This window comes from Choloepus didactylus, chromosome 19, assembly GCF_015220235.1.
Source record: "Choloepus didactylus isolate mChoDid1 chromosome 19, mChoDid1.pri, whole genome shotgun sequence".
Taxonomy (NCBI): domain Eukaryota; kingdom Metazoa; phylum Chordata; class Mammalia; order Pilosa; family Megalonychidae; genus Choloepus; species Choloepus didactylus.
The window spans coordinates 37,711,496-37,727,911 of NC_051325.1; the positions used below are offsets into that span (position 1 = coordinate 37,711,496).

General features: G+C 40.6%; 1 protein-coding gene across 1 annotated transcript in view; it reads left to right on the forward strand.

Moving 5' to 3' along the window:
• Nucleotides 1–743: 743 nt before the first annotated feature.
• LOC119515379 (agouti signaling protein) overlaps nucleotides 744–16,416 on the forward strand; it is a 33,546-nt gene continuing 17,873 nt past the window's right edge. The window contains exon 1 of the mRNA XM_037811268.1: nucleotides 744–1,793. The gene's annotated coding sequence lies outside the window, so the exon portion shown is untranslated. The remainder of the gene's footprint in view (nucleotides 1,794–16,416) is intronic.

Here is a 16,416-nt window from a genome sequence, read left to right on the forward strand (position 1 = left end):
CAGGGGCGCATAGTCTCTGGAATTACTAATCATAGATCTTAGAAGAACTCTCATAAATAGAATCAATTAACTGAAGGAAAACCTAAAGAACTAAAGGAAATCAGGATAAACAATATGAACAGAATGAAAATTCCAATAATAAGATGGAAATTATAAAGAAGAACCAAGTGGAAATTCTGAACTCAAAAGTACAGTAACTAGAGTGAAGAATTCAATAGAGGGGTTCAAGAGCAGAATGGAGGAGGCAGAAGAAAGGATCAGTGAACTTGAAGACAAAACAATTGAAATTGTCCAGGTTGATGATCAAAAGAAAAAAGAATGAAAAAATAAATAAATAAACAGAGCCAGAGAACCTGTGGGATACCATCAAGTTTACCAATATATGCAGTGGATTCTTTGCCTGATACGCTCAAACGACCAACTCCTGAGACACCATGGTTTCAAAGAGAAATGGAGTTTTCTTGCTAGGCACAAAGCAGGAGAGTAGATGACCTATCGGCCCAAAATCTGTCTCTTCGGTCTGCAGTAATTCTGATAGTTTCATAGCATCAAAAGATAGGCAGGTTTGGGGATAATGAGCACAATGGCCCCAGATGATGTTGTTGGAGGTGATCTAATTATTGAGCAGGCACAAATTGATTATGTGCTTAGTCACAGAACATATGTAAGAAAATGGCAGCCTTAATATGATAATGGGATGATTTTTAATATTATAATGAGGTATAAGTGACTTAGAGGTTAAAGTCTAACCTCCTGCACATGTCAGGCAGGCCCATTTTGGTTAGATCTAGCTTTGTTATCAAGATAACAGATGAGACAATGGTGTTCAGGTAGTTTATGTGGCTTTCCCAAGATTACAGAGAAAATGTAACAGCTAGAACTGGAATCCAGATCCTCTGCCTCCTTTTCATATCTCTTTCCAGTTGCCCATGTCTCTACAAACCACCAAAAATAAGGATAAATCTTTGGAGGGCTGTGCCACTCTCCTACCCCACCCCTCCACTCCTATCCCTACCAAACAGGCAATGCTTGCTGCTTCTTTCTGCAGAGACTCGAAGCTTTACATCACCCGTTGGTCATAAATTGTAACCCTATGAATTCTAGTTGCTTCAAGTAACACCTTGGTGAGTAAGGAGAAGAGAGTAGCCTCAGCCTAATAGCTTACAGGGTTAGCAGAAGGGCAGTCCCTTCAACTGGTGAAAATTTATAGAGAAATCTGGAAATTATGAGACAACATTGCAGAAAGTCCCCAAAGAGATTTTACTAACAAGACAGGCTGCGCCTCAGCAATCTGCCCATCTATGATTTAATTTCTCCACCAAGTGCTCCTTAGCCCACCCAGAATTTCTGAAAGAAGCAGAGTTAAACCCTTCTCTGGTAGGATTTGTTTTTCGAGGTTGACCCCCTAGGCCAAAACTTCTGTCTCCTGGGATCCATTCTGAATTAAATTTGTCATTGAATCCTGCCCATGGAGTATCCTTAACATAAGCACTTCCCCTCCGCCGCTTCTAACCTCGGTGTCAACACCAATTCTAATTCAAAGACTGGGGAGAAATATAGGGAGAACACCACAAAACTTATTGCCACCAGGAGAATATGAAGACACAAGTTTTGCTTGGCTGAAAGCGAAGAGATGAGACGGGGAATCTAGCTGCTCGGAGTTCCTGTGGTCTTTAAAATGTGTCGCAGCAACACACCTTGCCTCTGGACAAGAAAAGACGTCTAAGGACAGGAAAGACGCTGTGCTCTGGCTTTCCTTGGAAAGGCTGATAAAGGGCATAGTCACTTGAGCTGTAAGTAGGATGCAAACAATTTTATTTTCCTCTGCTACCTACAGAGATACTATTTCCTTCTCTAGCTTTATGTTTCAATATACCTGGGTTGCTAGAAATTCTCTTTGTAAAATAAAGACTCCCCTTTACTTTTGCTTTTTTCTGAATCAGAAAATTCTGTATTGAGCTTTGAATATCTGCTGTCCTGCTTACCTGCTGCTTTTGAGCTGATGAAACATTTCCTCTTTTCACTGTGGATTTGTGAAAAGCTTCCTGCCCATGAGACGGAGTGAAGTTTGAAGTAATATTTGTAGTATGGTTTGTTGTTTTCATGCTCTTGTCATTGAAATTATAGACAAGCAGCAAGCCTCCTCTGTTGCAAGGTGAGAAACAAAGTTCCTTTGGCCTCTGTTCTTTTGAGAGAAGCATGTGAGTTAGTTGGCAACTTCAGTTTGCTTCCGAAATGAATCAATCGGCTGCTACTTGGCATGTTTAAAGAGTTTGCCAGCCATTCCTCATTTCTTGGTATTCAGGAAAGTTAAACAGATTTGTTTCACCTGTGAGTCAGCATAGTTAAGAGGACTTTAGCATAAAGAGAGCAATCTTTCTTTTTCTAACTCGTGGCTTCTTGTTTCTTTTTACTCTGGTTTTTCCATTTCTTTGCAGTTAAAAAACAAAATGGTCCTAAGAAAGAAGTGCTCCAAAGTATCAGCCCTGACCCCAGAGGCACATTTTAGTGCCTCTTTAAACATCTTCATATTTCAATCAGATTCCTATGACTCTCAGCGAGCAGAATTTAGGATTTGGGGTCAGTCTGCATGTATAGCAGACTATATATTTTGTACTTACTGAAGGCAAAACAGATTACTAAGATTCCCTTTATTGGAAAACCTCCTTTTCCTTCCTAAGTGTGCTTATTTTAATTTTTCATAGTGAGTGCCCATGTCAACACATTTTAATGCCCATTAGGGGAAAGCTCAGATTAATGTTTTTAATTGTGAATGAGTTTGTTCTGCTTCAGTGACATTCAACATGACATGTCCATTGGAGAGGCTCAGGAGGCTAAATGGATGGTACATTTGAGTCACTTTTGATTTTCTTTGGTTATTTGGGGGGACTTAGTGAGATCAAGAGATCGACCTACTCCAGGAAAAAAAAAAAGCACTTTCATAGGTGTCTGTCTCAAAACCTCTTTTACTTTCTCTAAACAGAACTAATTCATAAATAAGTTTAAGATTCGCTCAGCTGTATTTTCTTGGTTCTGCCTTGATCCTCCTCTGCAGAAAATTTTATCTGACATCACAGTCTCTTCCCTTCTTTCTTCTGTAAAGTTGTTGAGAGCTGTAGCAGACAATCTAGTCAGTTTCATAATAGGCTTAGTGAATGCAAAATGTACTCCAAGCAAAAGGAATTCACAAAATCAAAAGATAGCATATTTACTGGGGCAAAGAAAAGGAGAGCAGTGGTTTCTAAAGGGCAAAAACAAAATCAATCAAGTACCCAAGAAGGCCTTTGGTGATTGATAACTAAATCAGTCCCAAGAAAAAAACACAATGTCAATAGATAAAAAGTAATCATTTTAGCAGCTCCTACCAACATGTATTCCTTGTACTCTGTGGGAATGAATATCTGGGAGGCCTGAACTCTGATCCCAGATTCAGTGGGATTGGGAGACAGATTTCATGCTGATAAACAGCTGCCCCGAAGATTCTCTCCTTTTGCTTCTTGAGGGGGGACACAGACTCAGGCTACTCAAATTCTATTCAGGGGCCCTAGGCAGAGCCTAGCCTGCGACATGATTCTTGGTCTTACAAGAAGAGTCCTAAAGCAGGCTGTCTCCAAAAGACTCAAATCACCCGTTAGAATATTTGTTCAATTTGGCACTTGTTAGTCATAAGTCAAATGGTTGTGTGTGTGTAATACTGTCCAAGAAATCAAATCATTTTGGTATCCACAAGCTTTTATCTCTTCCCTCTTTTCTCGTCCTGCTCCCCCAATCCAACCACCTACAAAAGAGAAGTTTCCAATTCCTTCTGCTAGTCCCCTCCCTTTTATCTTCCAGACTCCCTCATGATCTAAAAAATAGAGAATGCCAGACTCTCACAGCTCTAGGTCCAGCCTCTCAATTAGCAGATGTGTCTCTGATTGATTCCAGTCCCTGATTGCTAGGGTCGGTTTTGTTCACTTCCTGATGAAAGAGTCAGGGCCCTCCCTGCTTTGGGAAACTTGCTCCCCAGATGTGGGAAGCCAGGCATGACAGACCTACTGGCAACATTTGCAGTTCTCACCCCTAGGGAGAGACATGTCAGTAGAGGAGGAGGAGATAATAATTAAGCAAACATATCACCCTCCCCTTGGCTGGCATGTTTTTAGTTAATCAGACAGTCAACAACTTTCACTGGCGGAGCACTGTGTGTGTACAAAACTGAGAGGTTCTAAAACCAGGGCTTGAGAAGTAGGGTAAATACTGTTTATTTTTTCTACCATAGCAAGCTGGACTGGGCTGGGATGCCAGGACCCATTGCCCAGGCCTCCAAACCAAGGAGATAGTCTTCTTCCTTTTTATTTCAGGGAAAGTTACAGTCTTCTTGTGTGCTCTGAAGTTAGGCAGACCTGGGATTGACCCTCTTTCTGACACTTACTATCTCTATGACATTGGTCTGCTCTGGGTTTCATTTCCCTCAGCTGTAATATGTAGCTTATTAAGAGGATGTGCCTAGAGCAGAGCCTGGCACATAATAGGCATTCAATAAATGGAAGCTACCATGATTTGTCTCTGGCTTTGTCACTAATTAGCAGTTTATCTTGTCTTACAGTGGAAAAAGTAGAATAGTAGAAGAGGTTCCAGTCTTGAGTCTTAGTGATTTGTCTGCTTGGGTTTACTCTGGGTCTCAGTTTCTTAATCTGTAGTATGAAGATGGATGGACCAAATCAGTGTTTTTCACCCATGCTGTACATCACAACCACCTGGAAGCTTACTAAAAATATATCTCCTGGGCTCTATCCCTAGAGATTCAGATTCTGTGGGTCTAGAAGGCTTTGGGATTTATATTTTGTAAAAGCGTCCCTAAGAGAATAGATGTACAAATGTGTAAATTCCTATAGAAGAACACTACTTAGCAATAAAAAAAAGAACAAACTATGAATGTAGTCTGTTGAGCAAAAGAAGTGAGAGGCAAAAGACTACATTCTGTTCTATTCCATTCATGTGACGTGCAGGAACTGGCAAAACTAATCTGTGGTGGTGGCAGTCAGAATAGAGGTTACCTTTGAGGAGTACAAAGGGGTAATTGGCCAGAAAAAAGGGCACAAGAGAACTTTCAGAAGTGAAAGAACTGGTTAATGTCTTGTCCTCAGTGGTGGCTACCCAAGAGTACACATAGGTTGAAATTCTTCAAGCTGGATACTTAAAAATTTGTACATTTTACTGTATGTAAATTATATCTTAACAAAGTAGTGTCAGCATGGGAGAAAAAGCTTCCCTGTTTGCTTCGTTGCATAGCCAGGTTTAAATTCCCTGGACAAGATGATCCCTAAGGTCTTCCCAGTCACTTGTCAGGCACTTTTATCCACAAATTACCTTTTTTTTTTTACTATTCTTGGTCAAAGATGTGATCAAAGATGTTAAGAAAAGCCAGAGTCCTAAACCTATGCTAGGAATCAGTTGCATACTCCATATAAGGGATGCTGATGAAACCTAAGTATCTTCCAAGCCATGGTATGGCAGGACAAAGGCCAGGGAAAGGACACTGAATCACCACCAAATCTGACTTGTAACCTGTCCTGTTAGCCCGAAGAAGCCAACAAATCTGAGGATTTTTCCATTGTTGCTTTTCTTTTCTACCCATTCACTCATTCACCAAATATTTATTGACTGTCTGCTTTGTGCCTGGCATTGCTTGTATTTGGGATAGCAAAGTAAACATGACAACAAGGCCCCTATCCTCATGGAGTTTAGATCTACAGTTGAGAGAAAGCCAATACAAAGATAGACAGAGATAATAAGGAATTGTGATAAGTGCTATAAAAGAAATAAAATGATGGGATAGTGAGAATCTGTGGAAGGAGATTTTTAGATAGAATCTTCAAAGAAGGAGATGGTATCCGTGCAAAGACCCAAAGGTTGCCTATGATCCAGTCTTGTGAAGAGTTGAGGAAATCAAGTTTGAGGACAGGTAAAAAACATTTAAGGTCAAGGGGGCAGCAGGTGTAAAAGCCCTGAGATGAAGAGTTTGGCATATTCAGAGAACAGAATGGAATGCAATATTTCTGGAATGTAGTAATTGAGAGGGAGAGTCTATCAGACGAGGTCAGAGAGGATGGCAGGGCCTCACAGGAAATTTGGATTTTATTTCAAGAACAATGGGAAGTTGTTAAAGGTTTTAAGCAGGGAGTGACATGATTTAAATTGTGTTCCGGGGGTGGGGGGGGGGGAGGGAATCACTCTACTATATGGAAAATGAGTAGAGCAGGAGAAGATGGGGGCAGGGATTTCAATTAGGAGACATTTAGTTTTCCCTGGAACAGTGATGGTTGCTTGGCCTAGGGTCGCTGTTAGCCTTTGGTCAGTGGTTCAGCAGAGATTCTGAACCTCTGGGTCTAAGTAAAACAAAGACGTAGAGAGAACTACCAACTTCAGATGTTGGTGGATTCCTCATGCTCGCTTGACCTTGTCTTTCTAATGTTTTCACCCACACATGTCATGGATGAGGCTGATTAAAGGATCCCTTGGAATGTTGCTCAGTCCCTGAAGTACCTTTCTTCAGACCTATTCACAAGGAGGAAGTCTTGAGAGGTGAGCCAAATTTATGACCAGGTCTTCTTCAGACTAATTTTCATCGATCCCTTCTTCCTTTTTGATATCCTCTCTTCAGCCTCAGCAAAATCCACCCTTCTACCCCATGCCCCAAAGCTCTGTAACCGAGAAGTTAGGATTTAGGGGATGATTATGATTACTGAATCATTAGATAGCTATTCCTTTTACTTTCTGGTTTATTAGAATAGACAGAGAAATGCCTGAAATCTCTGACTGTAATCCAGCTGCCTTGATCTTTGATAAGGATTGTATGGCCTTTATCTTGTGCCCTTGTGATTGCTAAAACCTTGTGACTAGCCTTCACTTCTTTTATCCGTTTTTTCAACTTTAGAGTCTTATGATCACTAAAGACAGCCCCTAATGTTTATTAATGAAGATTCTTGGGTCAGACCAGAACTAACCCACCTCAAGTCCAAAGTTACCTTGATAACTGAAGCTGGATCTAACCAAAATGGGCGCACCTGACATGCACAGTAGCTTAGACTTTAACCCACAAGTCACCTGTACCTCATTATAATACTAAAAATCACAACCATCATCATAATAAGGCCACCATTTTCTCACATACATTCTGTGACTACGCATGGAATCAATCTGCGCATGCTCAATAAATAGATCACCTCTAATTACATCATCTGGGGCAACTGTACTCATCCTAAAACCTGCCCATCTTTTGATACTATAAAACTATTAGATTTATTGCAGTTCGGGGAGACAGATTTTGGGACCAATAGGCCATCTGCTCTCTTGCTTAAACCCCAATGTCTCAGGAATTGGTCATTTGAGCACATTGGGCAAAGAATCCACCACCACTGTCTGGCAAAAGCTCTTTAGACCTTTCTTTCTTTGCTTCTCCCTCTCCCTTCTCAGAGCTCAGCCCTTTGGTAGGAAAACAAAACTAATCCAGTGTATTAGTTAGGGTTCTTCAGGGAAACAAAACCAATAAGAGATATCTATGAATATAAGATTTATGAAAGTGACTCATGCAACTGTGGGTATGCACGTGTCCAAATTCCGTAGGGCACTCCGCAGACTCGCAACTCCAATGAAGATATTCCATGAACTCCTCAGTAAATCAACTGGCAACTTTGACGAACTCCTCAGGAAATGAACTGGGATCTTCAGTGAATGTCTTCGATGAACTCCTCAAGAAATGAACTGGCAACATCGACGAACTCAGGAAACACTTCACTGGGCAGCTGAAGAAGTGAAGATCCTCTGTCTGTCTTGCTTAAAAGTCTTCAACTGATTGATTGGATTAAATCCAGCCAACTGCATTCTCTCATTGTGGAAGACACACCCTTAGTTGAGTCATCAGTCACAGCTGCAGCCAACTGACTGACGATTTAATAAACCAGCCTGTTGGTTTATTAACCAGGCACAAACGTCCTCACAGCAATGGTCAGGCCAGTGCTTGCTTGACCAGACAGCTGGGTACCATCACCTGGCCAAGTTGACACATGAACCTAACCATCATATCCAGTAAGACTAATTGCTACCAACCTCATCACGACTGAGAACATTTGTACTATTACCGTAGTGGCCTGTAAAATATTCTGGCAGAATTAGGTAGGTGATATTACTGCTTTATCACCATACCTGGATAGTGAGGGAAAGATATTTTGATGCAGATTGTGGCTTAAATCCCATTTTGTAAATTACCTTTGCTGTCTTCCCATAGAACTTGGGCCAGCAAAGAGAGTTTGTCTAAAGAAAAGCATTAACTGGAGACATTGCTTATTTTGAACCTTTGTGGCTTGGGTCAGCAGGTAGGGGGATTTGGGATAACACAGGAAGCAACTGCCCCTTGCAGCCCTTAGGCAGATACTCCTGTTGTCTTCCAAAGACAAAAAGAACTCAGCAGTAGGTTAGAGAACAGCAACCTGAAGCAGGCTCCTGAAGAGGGAAGGGTAGGATGGGGAGTAGTAGACGCAGAACGGCAATGGCATTCAACAAGGTGAAAAGAAACTTATTTGCAAACTGGAAACTTCAAGTCCAGAACTGCACAACTCGGACCTTATCTTGTACCGTGATTATGGAGAGGTGTGCTGAAAGTCAGAGCAGAAGCTCGTGTTTCACCAATTCTGACTGATGCTCATGGGGCTGTGTTTTCCTTCCCTCACACCTCTCACCACCTGGGCAAGCTGGTGCCCACTTAGGTATGAGCAACACCAAGTCAAAATCCTGTTCTTGAGGGTGGGGTGAGCCATGATTTTATTTTGGTTAAAAAGAGTCATCCTATTCAGAGAGAAAAGAACCTCAGCCTTGGCTTGGCTATAAATAATTGCCTCACTCTTGAAAAGACTTAAGAAGTCTGAACCCCTGATCAACATTTCAAAGGGCCATAATCTACCACAAACACAAAGCCAGAACAGAGTACAATTTACCTCTTCTTTTTATTTTGTGTTTTTTTCCTTTTTTAAATTGTGAGGATTTTTTTTTATTGTGAACTTCAACATAAACACATAACAGTGATAACTTTCAAAGCACGAGTCCACAAGTTGTTAGAGAGCAAATTTCAAAGAATGTCATCGGTCACAGTTGCACAACTTCAGCTATTTCCGTTATGGTAAAAAATAACATACAAGGGTGGGGCAAGATAGCGGACTGGTGAGCTGTATGTTTTAGTTACTCCTCCAGGAAAGTAGGTAGAAAGCCAGGAACTGCGTGGACTGGACACCACACAGCAATCTGACTTTGGGCATACTTCATACAACACTCACGAAAACGTGGAACTGCTGAGATCAGCGAAATCTGTAAGTTCTTGTGGCCAGGGTACCTGCACCCCTCCCTGCCAGGCTCAGTCCCCTGGGAGGAGGGGCTGTCAGCTCCGGGAAGGAGAAGGGAGAACTGCAGTGGCAGCTCTTATCGGAAACTCATTCTACTGATCCAAACTCCAACCATAGATAGACTGAGAGCAGACACCAGAGAATCTGAGAGCAGCCAGCCCAGCAGAGAGGAGACAGGCATAGAAAAAACAGCACAAAAAACTCCAAAATTAAAAGTGGAGGATTTTTGGAGTTCTGGTGAACATAGAAAGGGGAAGGTCAGAGCTCAGGCCCTGAGGCTTGTATGCAAATCCCGAAGAAAAGCTGATCTCTCTGCCCTGTGGACCTTTCCTTAATGGCCCTAATTGCTTTGTCTCTTAGCATTTGAATAACCCATTAGGTCTGTGATGAAGGCCCTTTTTTTCGTTTTGTTTTGTTTAATCCTTTTTTCTTTTTCTAAAACAATTACTCTAAGAAGCCCAATACAGAAACCTTCAAAGACTTGCAATTTGGGCATGTCAAGACAAGAGCACAACTAAGAGAGCTCCGAGACAAAAGGCAATAATCCAGTGGCTGAGAAAAAACACTAAACACCACAACTTCCCAAGAAAAGGGAGCTGTCCGCTCACAGCCATCATCCTGGTGGACAGGAAACATTCCTGCCCATCGCCAGCCCCATAGCCCAGAGCTGCCCCAGACAACCCAGTGTGACGAAAGTGCTTCAAGTAACAGGCACACACCACAAAACTGGGCGTGGACATTAGCCTTCCTTGCAACCTCAGTTGATTGTCCCAGAGTTGGGAAGGTGGAGCAGTGTGAATTAACAAAAACCCATTCAGCCATCATTTCATCAGACTGGGAGCCTCCCTACACAGCCCAGGAGCCCAGAACCGCCCTGGGGGGACAGCACTCACCTGTGACATAGCACAGTCATCCCTCAACAGAGGACCAGGGGGTGCACAGCTTGGAAGAGGGACCCACTCGCAAGTCTCAGGAGCCATACGCCAATACCAAGGACTTGTGGGTCAGTGGCAGAGACAAATTGTGGCAGGACTGAACTGAAGGATTAGACTATTGCAGCAGCTTTAAAACTCCAGGATCACCAGGGAGATTTGATTGTTAGGGCCACCCCCCCTCCCTGACCGCCCAGACACACGCCCCATATACAGGGTGGGCAACACCAACTACACATGCAAGCTTGGTACACCAATTGGACCCCACAAGACTCACTCCCCCACTTGCCACAAAGGAAAAGAAGGGGAGAACTGGCTTGTGGAGAACAGGTGGTTCATGGACGCCACCTGCTGGTTAGTTAGAGAAAGTGCACTCCATGAAGCTGTAGATCTGACAAATTAGAGATAAGGACTTCAATTGGTCTACAAATCCTAAAAGAACCCTAACAAGTTAAACAAATGCCAAGAGGCCAAAAACAACAGAAAATTATAAAGCATATGAAAAAACCAGACGATATGGATAACCCAAGCCCAACCACCCAAATCAAAAGATCAGAAGAGACACAGCACCTAGAGCAGCTACTCAAAGAACTAAAGATGAACAATGAGACCATAGTACGGGATACAAAGGATATCAAGAAGACCCTAGAAGAGCATAAAGAAGACATTGCAAGACTAAATAAAAAAATAGACGATCTTATGGAAATTAAAGAAAGTGTTGACCAAATTAAAAAGATTCTAGACACTAAGACTACAAGACTAGAGGAAGTTGAACAAGGAATCAGTGATCTGGAAGATGACAGAATGGAAAATGAAAGCATAAAAGAAAGAATGGGGAAAAAAATTGAAAAAATCGAAACGGACCTCAGGGATATGACAGATAATATAAAACGTCCTAATATAAGACTCATTGGTGTTCCAGAAGGGGAAGAAAAGGATAAAGGTCTAAGAAGAGTATTCAAAGAAATTGTTGGGGAAAACTTCCCAAATCTTCTAAACAACATAAATACACAAATCATAAATGCTCAGCGAACTCCAAATAGAATAAATCCAAATAAACCCACTCCAAGACATATTCTGATCACACTGTCAAACACGGAAGAGAAGGAGCAAGTTCTGAAAGCAGCAAGAGAAAAGCAATTCACCACATACAAACGAAACAGCATAAGACTAAGTAGTGACTACTCAGCAGCCACCATGGAGGCGAGAAGGCAGTGACACGATATATTTAAAATTCTGACTGATAAAAATTTCCAACCAATGATACTTTATCCAGCAAAGCTCTCCTTCAAATTTGAGGGAGAGCTTAAATTTCTCACAGACAAACAAATGCTGAGAGAATTTGCTAACAAGAGACCTGCCCTACTGGAGATACTAAAGAGGGCCCTACAGACAGAGAAACAAAGAAGGGACAGAGAGACTTGGAGAAAAGTTCAGTACTAAAGAGATTCGGTATGGGTACAACAAAGGATATTAATAGAGAGAAGGGAAAAATATGTATGACAAACATAAACCAAAGGAAGATGGCTGATTCAAGAAATGCCTTCACGGTTATAACGTTGAATGTAAATGGATTAAACTCCCCAATTAAAAGATATAGATTCGCAGAATGGATTAAAAAAAAAATGAACCATCAATATGTGGCATACAAGAGACTCATCTTAGACACAGGGACACGAAGAAATTGAAAGTGAAAGGATGGAAAAAAATATTTCATGCAAGCTACAGCCGAAAGAAAGCAGGTGTAGCAATATTAATCCCAGATAAAATACACTTTAAATGCAGGGATGTTTTGAGAGACAAAGAAGGCCACTACGTACTAATAAAAGGGGCAATTCAGCAAGAAGAAATAACAATGATAAATGTCTATACACCCAATCAAGATGCCACAAAATACATGAGAGAAACACTGGCAAAACTAAAGGAAGCAATTGATGTTTCCACAATAATTGTGGGAGACTTCAACACATCACTCTATCCTATAGATAGATCAACCAGACAGAAGACCAGTCAGGAAATTGAAAACCTAAACAATCTGATAAATGAAGTAGGTTTAACAGACATATACAGGACATTACATCCCAAATCACCAGGATACACATACTTTTCTAGTGCTCACGGAACTTTCTCCAGAATAGATCATATGCTGGGACATAAAACAAGCCTCAATAAATTTAAAAAGATTGAAATTATTCAAAGCACATTCTCTGACCACAATGGAATACAATTAGAAGTCAATAACCATCAGAGACTTAGAAAATTCACAAATACCTGGAGGTTAAACAACACACTCCTAAACAATCAGTGGGTTAAAGAAGAAATAGCAAGAGAAATTGCTAAATATATAGAGACGAATGAAAATGAGAACACAACATACGAAAACCTATGGGATGCAGCAAAAGCAGTACTGAGGGGGAAATTTATAGCACTAAATGCATATATTAAAAAGGAAGAAAGAGCCAAAATTAAAGAACTAATGGATCAACTGAAGAAGCTAGAAAATGAACAGCAAACCAATCCTAAACCAAGTAGAAGAAAAGAAATAACAAGGATTAAAGCAGAAATAAATGACATAGAGAACAAAAAAACAATAGAGAGGATAAATATCACCAAAAGTTGGTTCTTTGAGAAGATCAACAAGATTGACAAGCCCCTAGCTATTCTGACAAAGTCAAAAAGAGAGAAGACCCATGTAAACAAAATAATGAATGAAAAAGGTGACATAACTGCAGATGCTGAAGAAATTTAAAAAATTATAAGAGGATACTATGAACAACTGTATGGCAACAAACTGGATAATGTAGAGGAAATGGACAATTTCCTGGAAACATATGAACAATCTAGACTGACCAGAGAAGAAATAGAAGACCTCAACCAACCCATCCCAAGCAAAGAGATCCAATCAGTCATCAAAAATCTTCCCGCAAATAAATGCCCAGGGCCAGATGGCTTCACAGGGGAATTCTACCAAACTTTCCAGAAAGAACTGACACCAATCTTACTCAAACTCTTTCAAAACATTGAAGAAAATGGAACACTACCTAACTCATTTTATGAAGCTAACATCAATCTAATACCAAAACCAGGCAAAGATGCTACAAAAAAGGAAAACTACCGGCCAAACTCCCTAATGAATATAGATGCAAAAATCCTCAATAAAATACTTGCAAATCGAATCCAAAGACACATTAAAAAAATCATACACCATGACCAAGTGGGGTTCAATTCCAGGCATGCAAGAATGGTTCAGCATAAGAAAATCAATAAATGTATTACAACACATTAACAATTCGAAAGGGAAAAACCAAATGATCATCTCAATAGATGCTGAAAAAGCATTTGACAAAATCCAACATCCGTTTTTGATTAAAACACTTCAAAAGGTAGGAATTGAAGGAAACTTCCTCAATATGATAAAGAGCATATATGAAAACCCCACAGCCAGCATAGTACTCCATGGTGAGAGACTGAAAGCCTTCCCTCTAAGATCAGGAACAAGACAAGGATGCCTGCTGTCACCACTGTTACTCAACATTGTGCTGAAAGTGCTAGCTGGGGCAATCCGGCAAGACAAAGAAATAAAAGGCATCTAAATTGGAAAAGTAGAAGTAAAACTGTCATTGTTTGCAGATGATATGATCTTATATCTGGAAAACCCTGAGAAATCGACGATACAGCTACTAGAGCTAATCAACAAATTGAGCAAAGTAGCGGGATACAAGATTAATGCACGTAAGTCAGTAATGTTTCTATATGCTTGGAATGAACAAACTGAAGAGACACTCAAGAAAAAGATACTGTTTTCAATAGCAACTAAAAAAATGAAGTATCTAGGAATAAACTTAACCAAAGATGTAAAAGACCTATACAAAGAAAACTACATAACTCTACTAAAAGAAATAGAAGAGGACCTTAAAAGATGGAAAAATATTCCATGTTCATGGATGGGAAGGCTAAATGTTATTAAGATGTCAATTCTACCCAAACTCATCTACAGATTCAATGCAATCCCAATCAAAATTCTAACAACCTACTTTGCAGACTTGGAAAAGCTAGTTATCAAATTTATTTGGAAAGGGAAGATGCCTCAAATTGCTAAAGACACTCTAAAAAAGAAAAACGAATTGGGAGGACTTACACTCCCTGACTTTGAAACTTATTATAAAGCCACAGTTGTCAAAACAGCATGGTACTGGCACAAAGATAGACATATAGATCAATGGAATTGAATTGAGAATTCGGAGATAGACTCTCAGATCTATGGCCGACTGATCTTTGATAAAGCCCCCAGAGTCACTGAACTGAGTCATAATGGTCTTTTCAACAAATGGGGCTGGGAGAGTTGGATATCCATATCCAAAAGAATGAAAGAGGACCCCTACCTCACACCCTACACAAAAATTAACTCAAAATGGATGAAAGATCTGAATATAAAAGAAAGTACCATAAAACTCCTAGAAGATAACGTAGGAAAACATCTTCAAGACCTTGTATTAGGCGGCCACTTCCTAGCCTTTACACCCAAAGCACAAGCAACAAAAGAAAAAATAGATAAATGGGAACTCCTCAAGCTTAGAAGTTTCTGCACCTCAATGGAATTTCTCAAAAAGGTAAAGAGGCAGCCAACTCAATGGGAAAAGATTTTTGGAAACCATGTATCTGACAAAAGACTGATATCTTGCATACATAAAGAAATCCTACAACTCAATGACAATAGTACAGACAGCCCAATTATAAAATGGGCAAAAGATATGAAAAGACAGTTCTCTGAAGAGGAAACACAAATGGCCAAGAAACACATGAAAAAAATGTTCAGCTTCACTAGCTATTAGAGAGATGCAAATTAAGACCACAATGAGATACTATCTATCACCGGTTAGAATGGCTGCCATTAAACAAACAGGAAACTACAAATGCTGGAGGGGATGTGGAGAAATTGGAACTCTTATTCATTGTTGTTGGGACTGTATAATGGTTCAGCCACTCTGGAAGTCAGTGTGGCAGTTCCTTAGAAAACTAGATATAGAGTTACCCTTCGATCCAGTGATTGCACTTCTCAGTATATACCCGGAAGATCGGAGAGCAGTGACATGAACAGATATCTGTACGCCAATGTTCATAGCAGCATTATTCACAATTGCCAAGAGACGGAAACAACCCAAATGTCCTTCAACAGATGAGTGGATAAATAAAATGTGGTATATACACACGATGGAATACTACACGGCAGTAAGAAGGTACGATTTCATGAAACATATGACAACATGGATGAACCTTGAAGACATAATGCTGAGCGAAATAAGCCAGGCACAAAAAGAGAAATATTATATGCTACCATTAATGTGAACATTGAAAAATGTAAAACAAATGGTTTATAATGTAGAATGTAGGGGAACTAGCAATAGAGAGCAATTAAGGAAGGGGGAACAATAATCCAAGAAGAACAGATAAGCTATTTAACATTCTGGGGATGCCCAGGAATGACTATGTCTGTTAATTTCTGATGGATATAGTAGGAACAAGTTCACAGAAATGTTGCTATATTAGGTAACTTTCTTGGGGTAAAGTAGGAACAGGTTGGAAGTAAAGCAGTTATCTTAGGTTAGTTGTCTTTTTCTTACTCCCTTGTTATGGTCTCTTTGAAATGTTCTTTTATTGTATGTTTTGCTTTTTTTTTTAATTTTTTTTTCCATACAGTTGATTAAAAAAAAGAAACAATAAGGATAAAAATATGTAGAGCCCCCTTGAGGAGCCGGTGGAGAATGCAGGGGTATTCGCCTACCCCACCTCCATGGTTGCTAACATGACCACAGACATATGGGACTGGTGGTTTGATGGGTTGAGCCCTCTACCATAAGTTTTACCCTTGGGAAGACAGTTGCTGTAAAGGAGAGGCTAGGCCTCCCTATAATTGTGCCTAAGAGCCTCCTCCCGAATGCCTCTTTGTTGCTCAGATGTGGCCCTCTCTCTCTAGCTAAGCCAACTTGAAAGGTGAAATCACTGCCCTCCCCGCTACGTGGAATCAGACACCCAGGGGAGTGAATCTCCCTGGCAACGTGGAATATGACTCCCGGGGAGGAATGTAGACCTGGCATCCTGGGACGGAG